The sequence below is a fragment of the Coenobita brevimanus genome, chromosome 50 (assembly GCF_032717465.1).
Source record: "Coenobita brevimanus isolate Jiangsu-jjx chromosome 50, ASM3271746v2, whole genome shotgun sequence".
Taxonomy (NCBI): Eukaryota; Metazoa; Arthropoda; class Malacostraca; order Decapoda; family Coenobitidae; genus Coenobita; species Coenobita brevimanus.
In genome coordinates this window covers 46,014,089-46,031,098 of record NC_137003.1, presented here as the reverse complement: position 1 = coordinate 46,031,098, position 17,010 = coordinate 46,014,089, and the positions used below count along the sequence as shown (strand labels likewise).

The following is a 17,010-nucleotide window of genomic DNA, read 5'->3' as shown; positions in this document are numbered from 1 at the left end:
GCCAGAAGGAGCGGGAAGAATTCGAGTTGGAGAGTTGAGAGCATTTAGTATGGATGAAATTATTTTTAGTAGAGCGAAGAACAGACTTAGCACGATTCCGGGCAGAAACGTAAAGATGATGTGATTCAGGTGTGGGTTGGCTCCGGTACCTTTTGTAGGCCCTCTCCTTGTTGCGGACAGCATTAGAACAAGCGTGATTAAACCAAGGCTTTCTTGCGTTAGTCAAAGGATATGAGAAAGGAATGTATGCTTCCATGCCCGAGAGAATAACCTCCGTAATGCGCGAGGCACACTCAGATGGCTCCCGGCCATGGAAGCAATAATCATTCCAGGGAAAATCAAAGAAGTACTGCCTGAGGGCCTCCCAGTTCGCGGCTCCAAAGTGCCAGGACAGGTTAAGGTAATAAGGTTGTGATCGGAGGAGCCCAACGGAGAGAAAAGATTAACAGAGTAAGCAGAAGGATTAGTTGTGAGGAAGAGGTCAAGTATGTTGGAGCTCTCTTCAAGGCGGTCAGGGATACGGGTAGGGTGCTGTACAAGCTGCTCTAGGTCATTAAGGATAGAAAAGATGTAGGCTTGTTCACCAGGTGGATCCGTGAAAGGAGAGGAGAGCCAAAGGTGGTGGTGAACATTGAAATCTCCAAGAATGGAGATTTCAGAGAAAGGAGAAATGGACAGAATGTGTTCCATCGTAGAAGTAAGATAGTCAAAGAATTTTTGATAGTAGAATTAGGGGATAAGTAAACAGCACAGATATATTTAGTCAGAGAATGACAGGAAAGCCGAAGCCAGAGTGTGGAGAATTCAGAAGAATCAAGTTCAGGAACACGAGAGCAAGATAAGTCGTTGCGTATGTATACACAACAGCCACCTTTGGCTTTGAAATGAGTATAGAGAAAGTAGGAGGATACAGAAAAGGGTTTGCTGTCGGTTGTCTCAGACAGCTGAGTCTCCGTCAGAAAAAGAAGGTGAGGTTTAGAGGAGGAGAGGTGGTGCTCAACAGAGCGAAAGTTAGATGAAAGGCCGCGAATGTTGCAGAAATGAAGAAGAAGAGAGTCAGACAGTGGTTCCAGGCACCTCGAGTCGTCACCGGGAGAGGGGCAGATGGCGGGGGCATTTATGGTCCCCCCCCTGGGGGGGGATTGCGACACTTGACACAGTCACTTAGTCGCGGCGACGCTTACACACAGGCTTTTGATTTGCCCGCGCACCCTAGTCTTTATTCAGTCACAGAAAGTTCTTTTACTGGGGGACTCATACAATTACGTTAATGTTCATTCTCTGTCCTGCCGGGCACTGAGTTCTTTTGGACTAATAGTAACTGTCACTGGTTTTACACTGGTCTTCACTCGGTCACTGTTCACTGTTATTTTCCCTGGTTTGTTCTCGGCACAAGGGGCGTCACTATTTACCTGTATCTCCTGGGTAATGTTCACTCCGTAGCAGGGGCGTGAGGGGAGAACCCTAGGGGGACCCGGCCTGCAGGGGTCCCACTCGTCGGTGAGGTGCAGGGAGGCCCTCATGTCTGGGGGGCCTCGACCTGAGAGGTGGCCCTCGGGACTGGGGCCGAACAGCTGGAGGAGTCGGGCCTGTCGTCTCTAGCTCCGTGGGGTGAGGGAGCCTGGGTTGCCCTTGTCGGGAGCCTGTGGGTCTGGCCTGGGGGTCCTGGGACTGCGGGCGCCTATGGGGAGAGGCGCCGACAGGGCTGGGCTGCGGCAACTTCTCCGTCGGGTCTCGGGCAGGAACAAGGATCTCCCAGGCGTAGGAGGTAGGTACGGTATCGGGCCTTGCCACCACTCTAGCGACACATCCGGGGCAACACTCCTGGGTGGTGACGAAGGGCTTCCACAGGGGGAAGAGGCAGGAGAAGGATTCACGTAGCCCGTGTCCTCTCCGGTACGTCCTGAGGCCGGAGCCTTGGATCGCCTTACCCTGGTACGTACTGTGGCTGTGGCCGTGAGCCTACCCGTCGTACAAGGAGCAACTGAAGGGCGTACAGTGGCCGCTCCTTCCCCGCCATGTATAGGGGCCGTCGGCGCGGTGTTGCTCCCGTAGTAGGGAAAAGCTGCACGTACGATAGCCAAGGGCCTCTCTACCCTGGTACGTACTTTGGCCATTGCCGGGAGCTGATCTTCCCGACGAGAAGCAACTGAAGGGCGTACAGTGGCCGCTCCTTCCCCGCCACGTACAGGGGCCGTCGGCGCGGTGTTGCTCCCGTAGGATAGAACAGCAGGAGAGGGATGCACAGGGGCAACTCTCTCTCCGGAGTGTACTAAGGCCGTAGCCGAGGGTCTCTCTACCCTGGTACACTCTTTAGGCCGTAGCCTTGGGCCTCCTGCCCTTGAGGGTGTAACAATAGCCGTCAACACGGTGTTACCTGGGACTGAATCTTGTTCAGTCCCACCCCAGTTCTGACAATGGTTGTCCCGCCCGCAAGGTAGTTGACTTTCTCCGGTCACCTGGTGTTGGGGCAGTTGCGGGGAACAGGGGCGCAGGACAGTAGTGTCCCGGTGACCCTCTTGACCTGGGTCACTAGCCCCACCGTTGTGTCCTCGTGGGGTGGTGGTGTGGTAGCGGCCTGGTGGTGGGGTGGGGGGTGGCGAGGTGGGAGGTCCGGCGGCGGGCATTTTAACGAGTTTGATGAGGAACTGACTGAAAAGTATGCGGAACTGCAGAGTTCTTTCGAAACAGGTAAGAAAATGGAAATGGGTAAAAATCCGGGATGGAGAGATGACTTCAAATTCCTGTATGAATTGTGCAAAGCATTCCACTTCTACAGGGAACAAGGGGCATTTCCAGAAATCAAATGGAGGGAACTGCCATCATTAGCCTACATGGCGCCCACTGGAATTCAAAGACTAATCGCATATTTTCTGCTTCCAGACTGGAGAGGCACATTGTAGATACACGCACGCTTTATTGCCCATAGATGGCAAGAGGCGTGATACTCTAATCAGAAATTCAAAGAGATGTCCTATGAAAACCTGCTGACCAGCGAAAAAGAACTCAAGTGCCCTAGCCCAATGAAGTGCCTTGAAACCCACGGGAGCAAGGAAAGATCTGCTCTTAACATACCACGGACCAACATCATTGCTGAAAGGACAATAAAATTGATGGAGGAGTTGAGTGGAAAGTGCAAGGATGTACTTAGATGCGAAGTTTGTGGCAGCAAATGCACCGTAATTATGTAGTGTACATCCTACGTTTTACGATTTTTGTATTTTTTGCTAAACAATTTGACTTGGTGTGAGGGATCTTTTGATGGAATTAAACGAAATGACTAATACATTTGTATTATGTATTATATGAGGGAGGGGGGAGGTCAGTCAAATGGTGGATGACAGAAGGACTTGAAGGCGTTTTGTCTGCGGCCACCCTTTGCGAGATTAGGGTGTCGGGCAATAGATAGATAGATAGACCAAAATGTTCATCGATTCCCGCTGCAATAATTTTTTTTTTCTAGTCATAATAAAATGCCCGCCGAGACCGCCACAGGACCTCCCACCTCACCACCCCCCACACCACCGCCGAGCTGCCACCCCACCACCACCCCAGGAGGACACACCGGTGAGGTTAGTGACCTCGGGCAAGAGGGTCATCGGGGCATCCTGACCCTGAGCCCCTATTCCCCGCAAGTGCCCCAACCCCAGGCGTTCAGACAACCTGAACTACTGTGCGGGCGGGGTAGTGACCGTCAGACCAGGGGTGGGACTGAAAAGAGGTCAGTCCCAGGTAACACCGTCTTGACGGTCTTGTTACACCCTCTAGGGCAGGAAGAGGCCCAAGGGCAGGAAGAGGCCCAAGGCTACGGCCATAAAAGAGAAATAGACACAGGCTACGGCCTGACAAAGTGTGTAAAGGGGAAGGTGACCCCAGGCTCCGGCCTTAACACGCTGAGGAGAAAGAGTTGCCTGTGTGCATCCCTCTCCAGTTGTACTTTGGCTACGGCCAGAATACGGTCCAGGGAAGAGAGACCCTGCTACCGTACGTGTAGCGCTGCCCAATTACGGAAGCGGCGACTCGGGGCCGGCCTCTCGCCGGAGCAGACGGGTGATCCCGTTTCTCCGTTAGTCGTTTCCCGTACGGGCAGACACTCGGCTACGGCCGGGGCATGTACCAGGGTGGAGAATTCCCTGACGGTAGGATCTGTCCGTATTGGAGAGAGTGCGGCTCTTGAGCCCCTCACTCCAGCTTGTCTCCTACTGCGGGAGAAACACCACGTTGACGGCCTCTTGCCTCGGCGAAAGGGCGACCTCGATCACCCTACTGGTGTCCCTTGCATGCCGGGCAAGTTCACGGCTCCAGCCAAAATCCACACTAGGGGAAGTAGAGCCCCACCTCAGCCCTATGAACACACTCAGGGAACCACGAAGAGCGTGAGTCTCCCTCAAGCCTCTTTCCCTTCGGGGAGCCCTTCGTCGCCATCCAGGCTTCTTGGCCAAGCGGAGGCGTTAGATTGGTGGCAAGGCCCGATAGCGGATTTACCGCCCACACCCGAACGCTCCTTAGCACTGTCGGAGCCCTACAGGAGACGCTGCCACAGCCCAGCCCTGACGGCGCCTCTCCCCCTGAGCACCTGCAGCCCCCGGACGCCCAGGCCTTCCACCACGGTTCCCGACGACGGAGACCCAGGCTCCCTCACGCCCCGGCAGCAGAGGAAGCAGGCCCGAATCCTCCGACTGTTCGGTCCTAGTCCCGAGGGCCCCCGATCAGGTCGAGGCCCCCAGACCGCAGGGCCTCCCTGCACCCCACCAGCGCGGCCCTAGGAAGGAAGCGTAGAGTTTTCTGTGGAATTGGAGGTAGGTGCGTGAGTGAGCCGAAAGGCAAGTGAAGTGCTCCCCCGCGACTAGGAGATAGTGTCGGATGTCGCCATACGCACCCTACCTCTATTATAGTAACATCTCCCCCACAGACTCCCGATCACAGTGAACCCAAGTGAAACTCCTCCGTTTATTATTATCCACCAGTGACACGACAATTAATCTCAACTGACAACCGCAGTGAAGTGATATCTCCTCTAAGTAACAGTAACACATATCCATGACTGCCCTGTGCCCTGTGTAAGCGTATATTGGATCAAGTTATGTAAATGAGTGTATTATTGTATCTCTGTTCTATTGTGTGTCAAATATTGTGTATGTAGCACTGTAAGGAGTAGAATTTAAGCAATAGATGTGATTCGGTGTACTGTCTCTTTTTATGCCCTGTTCCTTTGTTAGTGCATTACATCCGGTCTAGTAAAAGGACCCCGTTCCAGTGCTCGTGTTTTTACGACGAGAAGTCGCCTTAAAAACACAGCATTACACATAACCCTAAGACAGAGATAGAGAGAGAGAGAGAGAGTAGGAAGCAACGGGAAATGCTGTATGATCAATTTATTTCGGGCAATTTATTTAGGTGTCAGTGTCTCAGGGAGAGAAGAGGACATATTGGACGGTTGTATTTTCATGGAACAACACACAACTGCGTGGTAATAAAAATGCCGCCCCTTTAGGGCAGTATGCAGTGAAGGTGATTTTAACAGAGGTCATTTACCGATGCTACTATGCTTCTTTAACTGCGAACGTTAACAGGAAGCAACCATTCAGTCGCATTGTTAATATAAAACCCACTTTAAAAAAAAAAAAAAATCATAACTTAGAATCTCTTCTTTCGCACTTAAATTTCCTTGAAAATTTCCACGTTAGTTTTTCTATACTGCGTGGTGTTCCTTCTTTTTTCTTTCGGGTTTGGATGGAGGATTTGGTGGGCGAGGGAGATTACTTTATCCTTGCCTTCTCAAGTTCCCGTTTGCCTCATCATAGTTTTATCACACTCATATAGGAGCTGCCTAGGTGGCCTGCTGCGTATATTATGGTTTTATAAATATAACTACAATATTGCAACCTTCCGAAGGCTCTTCCATGATCCTTATTTAGAATAACGTTATGTAATCAAGGAGGTTAGGGTTACTCTAGCAATGTGTGTGGTGCAAGAACTTGCTACTTTGTGTTGTAAAGGTACTGCTGTCGAAGATTGTGAACACGCACATGGATCTGACTGTATTAATCGTATTAATTTTGCTGTATACTCTTTTGTTGTTGTTGTTGTTGTTGTAAAAGCACTCTGTACCATTTTAGAATAGGATATGTATAGCCATGATATCTATGGGGATATGTATTGAAATATTGTTGTAATATGTATTATATCCCGTAGCTTTGTTGTTAATTGTAATTTCACGGTGTGTAATTGATAGGGAATTAAAAATTATACGAAGGATTTTCGTAACTTTCAGAACGGGTTGTTATTAATAATATATATTATTGTTTTTCTCTGTTGGACCACGTGAAAAACGTTGGTGTAGCATCTTTGATCTGTGGAGTCCCCCTTTTTTAATCGAGTGTCTGCAGTATAGTGAGGGCATGGTTTCTATAATACTAAATGTATGAGTGCGTGCCGTCAAGCCAAGAACTTTACTATTGTATCCCATTTTTTATAATTAACTCTGGTAATTAGTTATATTTTGATTAAAGACGTACCTACTGGCGCCAACCATAGTTCCCAAGTTATCCGCAGTGGCGCTGTAGTTTGTTGTCAGTGTGAATGGACCGCGTGTTGTGTTGATGTAATCTAAAGAAATTATTGATAAATTGTAAGTATAGAACAATGACAATTCGTTTTAATGAATTAGGGATGCATGAGGCCTTACTTATCAAGTTAGCCGAAAGCAGAGAAGCTGAAGTAGCAGAGTAATGAAGCACAATATTGCTTGTCGTCTGCTCTACAATGAGTGAAAAGTTTCACATGGTGACCTGCAGAGATGTTTTTATTGCGTCGGAGGAAATTTCTGGGGCCCGTTTACCCATAATCTATTAGCGTCTAAGCATAATGAGGAGTTTAGGCATTGATAAAGAAATGGAAAGGTTAGTAATTGAGGATTATCATGATACCACTCAGTCTCATGAATGGAACTGGGGGTGTGCACATAGCCTCATGCATTTCGTTTTTGTGTGGCTGTCAAAAATTAAATACTGAATACTGTAAGATAGGTATATCATGTTCAGAATTTGTTCATGTTTTATTTTTTTTTTCAAGGAAGTGCATATTATGTTAACTACTTTATAGCATAACCATCATCCACATTCCACTCTGTTGCCTTCCTTTGTTGCATTAGAATTGCTGGATGTGACTTAGAGGTTGAGAGATTGGGTAGGTCCTGTGTGGGTTCAAATCTTCCTGACAACTGGAATGCATAAGTTAAGTGTAGATAAAATACCCAGTACCCTAATGAAAATTTAGCATTTACAAATAAGGTAAAGTGGGTGTTCTTGAAAAGTAGTTTAAGTTAGGCTAGCATTCATAGGAAATTTCCCAGTCCTTTGTGAATGTTTATACTGTTCAGTTTAGCAATGTGGTAGTTTATATTGTTAATATAGCACTTTAAATTGTGGACAGCTAGAATTCAGGTAAATATTTACTTTTAAACAGCCACAAAAATTCTGGTGCCTAGAATGTAAGGATTCTATAATGTTTTTCAATGTTTCAATGAAATTGGTCTTCATTTGCTATAGAAAATTTCTTATATTTGTGGCAGTGCCTGTCCCAGTCTTAATTATTGTTTCTTCCTATTTAAGGGTAGATCTGAAATGTACGAAAAACATAGAATTTAGGATTTTTTTTTTTATGTAATCTTACTTCACCCAAGTTTTATTTTTCTCTTAATTTTTGGTTCAGATGAAATATTTCCCTGCTGTTCCAAGTTTTTCATGGTAATTTTTATTGGAAATACCTTATTTTGCCATCTTTGCCCCCCTTTCCCCCCTTCCATGGCAAAAAAAAAGAAAAAAAAAAATGACGATTCATTTGCTGTAAAGATCAGGTCATAGAACATGTTTAATGTCACTTAAATGAGTGAGACTGGTCACCCTCACCTTAATGTCTGAACTGAGTAGACTAACCCTGGGTGCGAAAAAAGATTGGATGATGGGTGGATGGGTAATAATTTCTTTTTGTTAAGTACATTAATTACCAAATCACATACCCTACTGAGTGCATGGTCTCTCTTTTTTCCTCCTGTATTGCATAGTTGCCAGTATCTATGAGTTGCATAATATAATGCTGTACTATACTTTAATGCCATTCAGTGTGCAAAAATCACCAACAAAGTTATTGTATTTGCAGAGAGGATAGTGTGCATGGGATGGAACCTGTAGGATTGGATATTGGCAGCACTGTTAATTACCTACAGGTAAGTTAGCATAGTTTTTCATATATACCAGAATATTGGTACATATTGAACAGGTCAGAATAGTTGAGTTTATTCATTCATTCTACATTATATGATAAGCTAATTGAGAAATTTGGGTTTCCTGTTACATACAACTACTGCAGTTGAATGATAAAGCATCTGAGCAATGAACCTCAAATTACCAAGTTTCTGTTTTAATGAACCAGCTGAACAATTTTCTCATATAGAAGGTTCTGTAAGAATACTGAATGTACTGGTCTGACAATTTCAGTGTAGCTCTGCCTGGCATCATGGAAGATTTTTCACTGCCACTTTCTCTCATTCGTAGTGAATTTTATTGTCATACTGCATTGTAGTTATTGCTGATTTGATGTGTATGTACGTAGGCTATGCAAGGCAGTAAAATTTTGATGTCAGAATTCTTTTAGTCAGCAGTGCTACTAAGTTGTACACTGTTGATGGCTTGGACAGCTTATCAGTAAACTGGAATCCAGAAATGGAGTGGGAGGAACTGAATGTTGTCAGACACTTTTGCTGAATCAAGAGACCAAGTGCTTTGAAATTACTTTAATCATTAATTTCCTGATCATTCCTTTCTGTGAGAGGTGGACCTTAATGACAGTTTTCTCATATCGTCCATATAAATTGTGAATTACCATTCTTAGATGAAAGATGAGTGGAATGCAGTGAAAGATCAGGAAAATGACAGTGTGTAGGAGTGGCAGTTGTTTAGGAGTACTGTGGTGGGGCAGACAGCATGTGGAAGAAGTGTGAGACGAGCAGATGGTGGTGTAAGAAAGGGAAGTGAATGGTGGTGCAAGGAAGTATGGATGTCTGAGAAAAGACTTGCATAGGTCTTGAAGCGTGGCTGCAGAGGAGGGATGAGGTGCCATATGAGTGGTGTAAGGAAAAGAGGACTAGGGCGAGAAGGACTGTGCATGATGCTAAAGTGGCAGCAGATGAGAGGTGGGGTAGGCAGTTGACTGTGAATTTTCAACAGAGTAAGAAAATGTTTTGGAAGGAGGTGAAAGGGAGAGTCTGAGAAGGAAGAGCGAGTAAAAGCAGAGGATGGAAGGATGTTAATTGAGATGGATGCAGTAAGGAAGAGATGGGCAGAGTATTTTGAAAGATTGTTAATGTAGATTAGGAAAGGGAGGCTGAAATTGTGGCAGATGGAAGGATGCAGTGAATAAATGCATTGGGAGAGTTGAATGATTCTTTGATCACGATGGAGGAAGTGCAGGAGGCAGTAAAGGAGATGGAAAGCTGCAGGTATGGATGGGTTTGCTGTGGAATGCCCGAAAAGTGGTGGAACGACTATTGTTGAGTGGTTAGTAAGATTGTTGAATGTGTGTTTGTGAGAGGTATGGTGCCAGTTGACTGGGCAAGTGCTTGTGTGGTTCCATTATATAAAGGTAAAGGTGATAAGTATGAGTGTACTAGCTTTAGGGATATAAGTCCGTTGAATGTTGTAGGTAAGGTTTATGGTTGATTGTTAATTAAGAGAGCTATAGAGAGTACAGAGGGGGTGATTTATGATGAGCAGTGTGGCTATAGGAGAGGGAGAGGATGTGTGGATCAGGTGTTTTCTGGGAGACAGGTGTGTGAAAAGTACGGTACAGTATTTAGTGAAAGCTAAGGATGTGTTTTGGGCGTTCATGGATTTAGGGAAAGTGTATGATTGAATTGATAGGGAGGCTTTATGGACTGTTTTGAGATTGTATGGGCTTGATGGTAGGTTACTAAAAGGAGTGAAAAGTTTCAACAGTATGTAAATAGTAGAGCATGTGTAAGAGTGAGAAATACTATGAGAGATTGGTTTCCTGTGAGTGAGGGGCTGTGTCTGGGATGTGTGATGCCGCCCTGGTTGTTTAATATTTATATGGATGGTGTTGTAAGGGAGGTGAATGCGAGAGTGTTAGGTGGAGGTTTGAGTCTGGTGAATGCTGATGGTAGGCTGATTTGGAGGAGAGATCGAGACATTTGGTAGAGGAGTATGGAAGGGTGTGTGAAAGTAGGAAATTGAAAGTAAATGAGAATGGTATAGTGATGAAGTGTATGAGGTTGGTAGATGGTAGGAGGATGAATATAGTTTTGAATGGTGAATTGCTTGAGGAGGTAGAGTGTTTTAAGTGTTTGGGGTCACATGTTGCTGTGAAAGGGAGAATAGATGTAGAAGTGAAGTTTAGAATGAATGAAGTAGGAATGGGAGGAATAAAAAAAAGTGTTAAAATGTCATTCACATTGATGTAAAGAGAAGGCTGTATGAGAGTGTAGTGGTACCAACTGCATTATATGGGGCTGAAATGTGGAATATGGGTGTAGCAGAGAGGAAAATTTTGAATGTAATGGAGCTGACGTGTCCTGGGAGCATGCGTAGAGTGACATGTATGGATTGAGTGAGAAATGATGAGGTGTGAAGGAGAACTGGAGTTTTGCGGGAGATGGCTGATGGTGTTGAGCAGAAAGTGTTATGATGGTTAGGGCATATGGAGAGAATGGATTATGAGTGATTGGTGAAAAAGACAACTGGATTGGATGTGAGAGGTGTATGGCTGAGAGGAAGACCACGAATAGGGTGGATGGATAGTGTGAGGAGAGCGTTGGATGTGAGAGGGATGTCTATTGAGCAAGGAAGAATGGCTGCTCATGATAGGAATGATTGGAGAGATTTTGTGAATGATTAGCTAAATGATGACACGGCTGCGAGGGGATATTCTCACGCATTTGGTCTGATCAGCTTATCAGGTCAGGTGTGGGTAAGGGAATGGGTCCATTATGATGTGGCAGAGGTAAACCAGCTTTTCTGCTGGGCGCTGCTTTGGATGTTGCAGATTGCACTGCACAATTGACCCTCTTGCAGTGTGGTGCGGTGAGGATCTGTCACTTCTCGCCATTGGGCTAAGATACGAATGTGTGTGTTTGGATGAGTAAATTGGGAGTGTTGTCCTGTCTTGGCTACCTCCCTTTCTTTGGGGAAGCAGCCTAGGTATGTAGATAGATAGTGAACGTGAAATTTATTATCATCCTGCTCCTTTTTTCCTTACTTGATTGTGGGGTGAGGTAGAGAAACCAAGAAAAAGAAGGGTGAGGTAAGGTAGAGAAGCCAAGGAAAAGAAAAGGGTGAGGTAGGATCGAGAAGCCAAGAAAAAAAAAGAATACAATAGTTGGAGAGTTAATTAACAGTGTGCCCCATGAAGTGGGCCACAGATGCATTCGCTTCCCATTCAAGCCTCGGGAATCCTGGCTGCACCTGATGGATAACCTTTTTCCACACTCAGCTTCATATTCACTTATCTGACAGAGTCAAGCCGACAGCTGTCAAGTTTAACCCGCCGTGTCCCGACCGATTTTCCACCACTGCCCCCCCCCCTCCCCCTGTCCTGACCAGTTTTGGATTTTTTATTTTTTTTATTTTCTTTGGCTCATATCTCCACTTTTGGTGAGAAACATTGAAAATTCATAGAGAAATTGCTCACCTGAGGTTTAAAATACTGACTACAGGTAGCTGTACACCTTACCTTACTATGTTTTCCATCAGGCTGGTTCCAAAGAAAACATGTTCTATGGGAGGGTGACTATTCCACACCACTCATAAACGGTATTTATTTATTTATGTGGTACTTATTTATATGTAGTGCGAGAGTATATTGGTTTTCACACAGTAATATAGGCAGTATAAGCATTGTTTCACTCACCAAACACATCAACATACCTGAACTTTTTTGGCGACATTACCTGATCATCATTTCTGACTGTTTCTTCCTCTAATGCTACATAAACTTTGTCCTCCGCATTGTCATCAATTGGGGAATCACTCTGGCCTTGAATTTCGTACCTTGGCACAACGTGTCTTTACTGGCCAGGTCACTGGTAACAGGTGAATTGCCGAGACAATGGCGTGCAGGAGGGATGAGGTCATGCGGGATAAGGCATTGACCCTGCCTGGCATCTTGTAGAGGAACGTGTCCTGTGTATACGTACCAAAAATCACACTGGAAATATGAAAATTGTGCAAATTAGGGACCTTGCAAATGCTGCGTGTTTATATACGTCAACGGGAGTCTGTCTATCTATTGCCAGACGCCATAATCCCATAAGGGGTGGCCATTTGACTTTGAGTTGTTTGTTTTACGGGGAGGGGCACTAACCCTCCACCAACCCTCTTGTTGACATGTAGGGAGCACATATGGTTTGGTTATATGGTTTCCACCCAGCATAGTAAATGGTTTCCTGGCTTCCAGGAAACCATTTGGCATGTCACTCAATGTAAAGCCACCTGTAAAGGAAAGAAAAGCAATAAGAAGTGACAGGAATGATGGGAGAAATAGGAAGAGAGGAGGGCAGGCACAGAAAAAGAATGATAAAGGCTGTGGAAGAAGTAGGCAGTATTACATCAAGTGAGTGGATGTTGGTCGCCACCGCCTACCACCATTAATGGGAGTCACAGTGCCAAACGTGTGGACTTACATATACATCAACGGGAGTCTGCAGGTTAAAGGGTTGCTAAACCCTGGTCATACATTCCGTACAAAACCCATCCAGCTAGCTTGATCACTTGTCAGTTCCGAAGCGTCTTCTGCCTCCATGCCTCTTGTTCTCACACTCACTTACCATATCTGTCCATCTTCTTACCATACCTCCCCCCTCCTTCAAACTCACTCACATGTACCCCACAACAATCTGAATCACACCTACTCCCTTTACATGACCACACCATCTCAGCACAGTCTCTTTGACTCTGGTGTCCACAGAATTCCTTCCTCCTGCATCTTTCATGAATCATATACAGTAACCCCTCCAATATCCGGATCAATAGAGCCATAGGCAGGTCCGGATAGTGGTCCTGTCCGGATATTGGGCCCCAGCTTATGGACTTGTACTTATGGACCCTAACTCTGAAAAACACCTATACAACTCCCTCTGGACATGCATTGCACCTATTTAAGACCCAAATCACACCAATAAGGGACATAAAAGACTGAAATAAATGCAAAAGAACCATAAAATGAGGTTTTAGAGGTGAGTTTATACAATATTAAACATTCTGGGTACTTACAAGTCCCTTGCTCTTGGACTGGTTTGAACCGCCAGTTTGCAGTCCACAGTTAATCCTCTGCACTCTAAATTCTAATTTCTTAACACTGCACAACACTGTAAATTCCCTTGTGTTCTAGTGGCAAGGTATTGCAGTTTATTCACTGTTTATTCACAAAAAACAAGCACCTGTGGCTTGCACTGTTATGAGTATCTGCTCTCCATCGCAGTTCAGCTGTGACTGTTGATGTTGGTGGGGTAACAGAGTTGCCAGATCGCAACAGCCACATTACCAATCTCCTCAACTTTCATTGTCAAATATAACTTTTCATTACCAAATTCGTAAAGCTAGCATATATTCTTCACTAATTATATATACAAGTGGAAATACATGTAATCACTCTCCTTATAATTAACACCATGTTGATTATTTTCACACTATGTAGGGTAGCAGATTAATCAGAGAGAGCAAACAATCCACCATCTCCATCCTGTGTATCCTCATACATGTGAAAAATCCATTTGGTAATGCATTATTCTAATTCATTACCAAACGAATTTTTCATTACCAAATTGTCCCACACTTGGTAATGAAAAATACCAAATGGCAACCTGACAAGGGAGGGGGGAGGGGGAGGAAGGAAGGGGTGAAGGGACCATGGTGTAACAGCTGTTTGGCGCCAGGCGGGAATTTCAAATTATGGGAGGGAAAAAAGTCAGATTTTTTTCGAATTTTTTGCGGTTTTTGGCCCATTTTGGGAATAATGGATCCCAGGAGGATTATGTCCGGTTAGTGGGGATGTTCGGATATTGGGCGTTCGGATATTAGAGGGATTACTGTAATTTTATGCTCCATTAACTGTCTGCAATCCACACACATTCTAGTAATATTTCCCATTAATCTTCCCAAATTCACATCAGAATAAATGTAGCAACATCATCATAGTATCTCTACCCCCTGATCAGCTGTTATTTGTGTTTGTTCAGTTCTCAGAGGTGTCTAATGCTACTGGATCATTACTAATATGTATTTGGAGCAATAGTAGCAGTTGGATGGTTTTGGGAGTTAACTTGGGTAGTGGTGTGATAGGTTATGTTTAAGGTTAAATTACCAGCAGAGTTAATTGAAGTAGCATCTGTTTTTTGCTGATTTGAATATCAATACATCCAGTTGTTTTTAAGAAGAGTTCCCGTAAGTTCAGTTAATGTTACTTTAATCAGTGAATTTCATTAGCAATTCATTCTTAACTTTTATTTTTCATTTCACATTAACAGATGCTCTCACGTCACTATGTCTGATGGGTTTCATTAGTTATTCATTCTTAACTTTTTTATTTTTTATTCCACACTATCTGATGCTCTCACATCATTATATCTGATGCTTACACTCCATTTAGACCAGCAGTGGTGAGATGGTTACAAGCCCTCACTCCTAGAGGTGTTTAATCAACCTGATGGTATATTGGAGACTGTCATTCTACATATTTTTGTCAACCAATGTGGCCGCATTAACTTATTTTCACTGTTTTCCCTCTGCAGTGGATCAGGGTATGGGGGTCCGAAAGAAAACATCACTGTATCCAATATGACGGCATAGTACAGTAGTCAGAAACCTTTTAGCATGTCAAAATTATCCAGAGAGCCACCATTAGGTGACCAAGGCCAAGGCATGCAAGCATGTTGAAGCCTTTATAAATGAAACAAAATGAACCTACCAATATTACATGTTTTGGAGTGAGGTCAGTCAGAAATTTCTAACAGTCAGAACTTCTGTTATTAATATCAGCCATAGTTGCTATGTATCAGTTTGACGATCAGCTTTTGCTTGTTTAGTCGTACGGTATCATATGGAATCTTTAGAGAAATAAAGCAGCATATGAACAGTTGATGTATGTCCATCCATCCATCATTCAATCCTGTTGTTGCCCCTTGAGGAGCATAGAAGCGTGGGGCTTGGCCCCATAATTGCTATGAATCAGTTTGATGATCAGCCTTTGCTTATTTAGATGTAACGGCCATACCACGTTGAGTACACTGCTTCCCGTCCGATCAGCGAAGTTAAGCAACGTTGGGTCTGGTTAGTACTTGGATGGGTGACCGCCTGGGAACACCAGATGCTGTTGGCATCCCTACGTGTCAAGTGGGGTTGGTGGAGGATTAGTGCCCCTCCCTGTAAAACAATTAACTCTAAGCCCTTGGCCACCCCGTCTGGGATACATGGCGTCTGGCAATGAATGAATGAATGAATGACAGTACCATATGGAATCTTTAGAGAAATAAAGCAGCATATGAACAGTTGATGTATGTCCATCCATCCATCATTCAATCCTGTGTTGCCCCTTGAGGACCATAGGAGCCTGGGGCTAGGCAAGCTGGTCCTGACATTTAAGATAAGAGTGACCAGCCTCACTCATCCCTGAGAGGCATTACATAAGCAATAAGCCCCAATCATCCCTTGGATATAAACTTACACAGGCTCAATCTGATTGCAGTGCCTTAATTACCCACCAAACCAGGTGCCATAATTTGATTATATGGTTACCACCCAGAGTAGTAAATGGTTTCCGAATGTACAGGAAACTATTTGGCGTGTCATTCAGTGTAGAGTCACTCATAGGCAGAAGTAATGTACCGGTACTGTATCTAAGAAACTATACCTCATACCAACTAATCTGGCCAGGCATGTATGGCAACTCTGTTTCTGCCGAGATGCTGATTGGCTAGAGGTGTTTGTTCGATTTCGTTGTTGCTAAAACTGATACTCTTTTATTATCAGATGTGATACTGAGTTTGTCGACAATACAATCGTCAAAAGCAATACGAAATCCGTTATATACTTATCAACAACGAATTCTTCGTAGGAAGATAGAGATATGAATCAACAAAGTATTTTAAGTCCAAGTCAAGGTCAGCATTCGAACAATTCCTTTAAATCTCTGACACTCCGTAATATAACAGAATATTAAGGAGACCTGCTAAATCTAAGCGTTGGTATAACACACATTTACATTTTAAGATCAGTCCGCACCCTTAAATCGTGCCACAACTCTGAATAATTAAAAATTCTAATGAAAAGATGAGTTCTGCGGGGAGGGAGGTTTGAAAAAATCGTGAAAAATCAAAGTAAGCTAAAGGAAAACTATTTCATTGTATATCCTCTATTATCACAGTGCGGACTGATCGTAAAATTTAAATGTGTTATACCAACGCTTAGATTAAGCAGGTTTCCTTAGTTTTCTGTTATATTACGGAGTGTCAGAGATTTAAAGGAATTGTTCGAATGCTGACCTTGACTTGGACTGTTAAAATACTTCGTTGACTCATATCTCTATCTTCCTACGAAAAATTCGTTGTTGATAAGTATATAACGGATTTCGTATTGCTTTTGACGATTGTATTGTCGACAAACTCAGTATCACATCTGATAATAAAAAGAGTATCAGTGTTAGCAACAACGAAATCGAACAAACACCTCCAGCCAATCAGAATCTCGGCAGGAACAATGTTGCCATACATGCCTGGCCAGATTAATTGGTATGAGGTATAGTGCAGGGACTGTAAATACCGTAACAAATCTGTATTCATAATTTGTGATGACTTTCAAATGGCTGCTTTAACAAGCTGTAGGATTTGATGTGGAAAGTATTAAGAATACTGTGTATGGAGTACCTAATGAGAAGTTGTTGAATGCTGTGAAGAGTATTTATGAGGGTGCTAAGGCTGTAGTGTGCGTGTAGGCAGTGAAT

General features: G+C 44.2%; 1 non-coding gene across 1 annotated transcript; it reads left to right on the top strand.

Annotated features, from left to right (window-relative positions):
• Positions 1 to 15,271: 15,271 nt before the first annotated feature.
• On the top strand, positions 15,272 to 15,390 carry LOC145399926 (5S ribosomal RNA). The gene has a single exon (XR_013897372.1). It is a non-coding gene; the product is annotated as a 5S ribosomal RNA (ribosomal RNA).
• Positions 15,391 to 17,010: the final 1,620 nt, after the last annotated feature.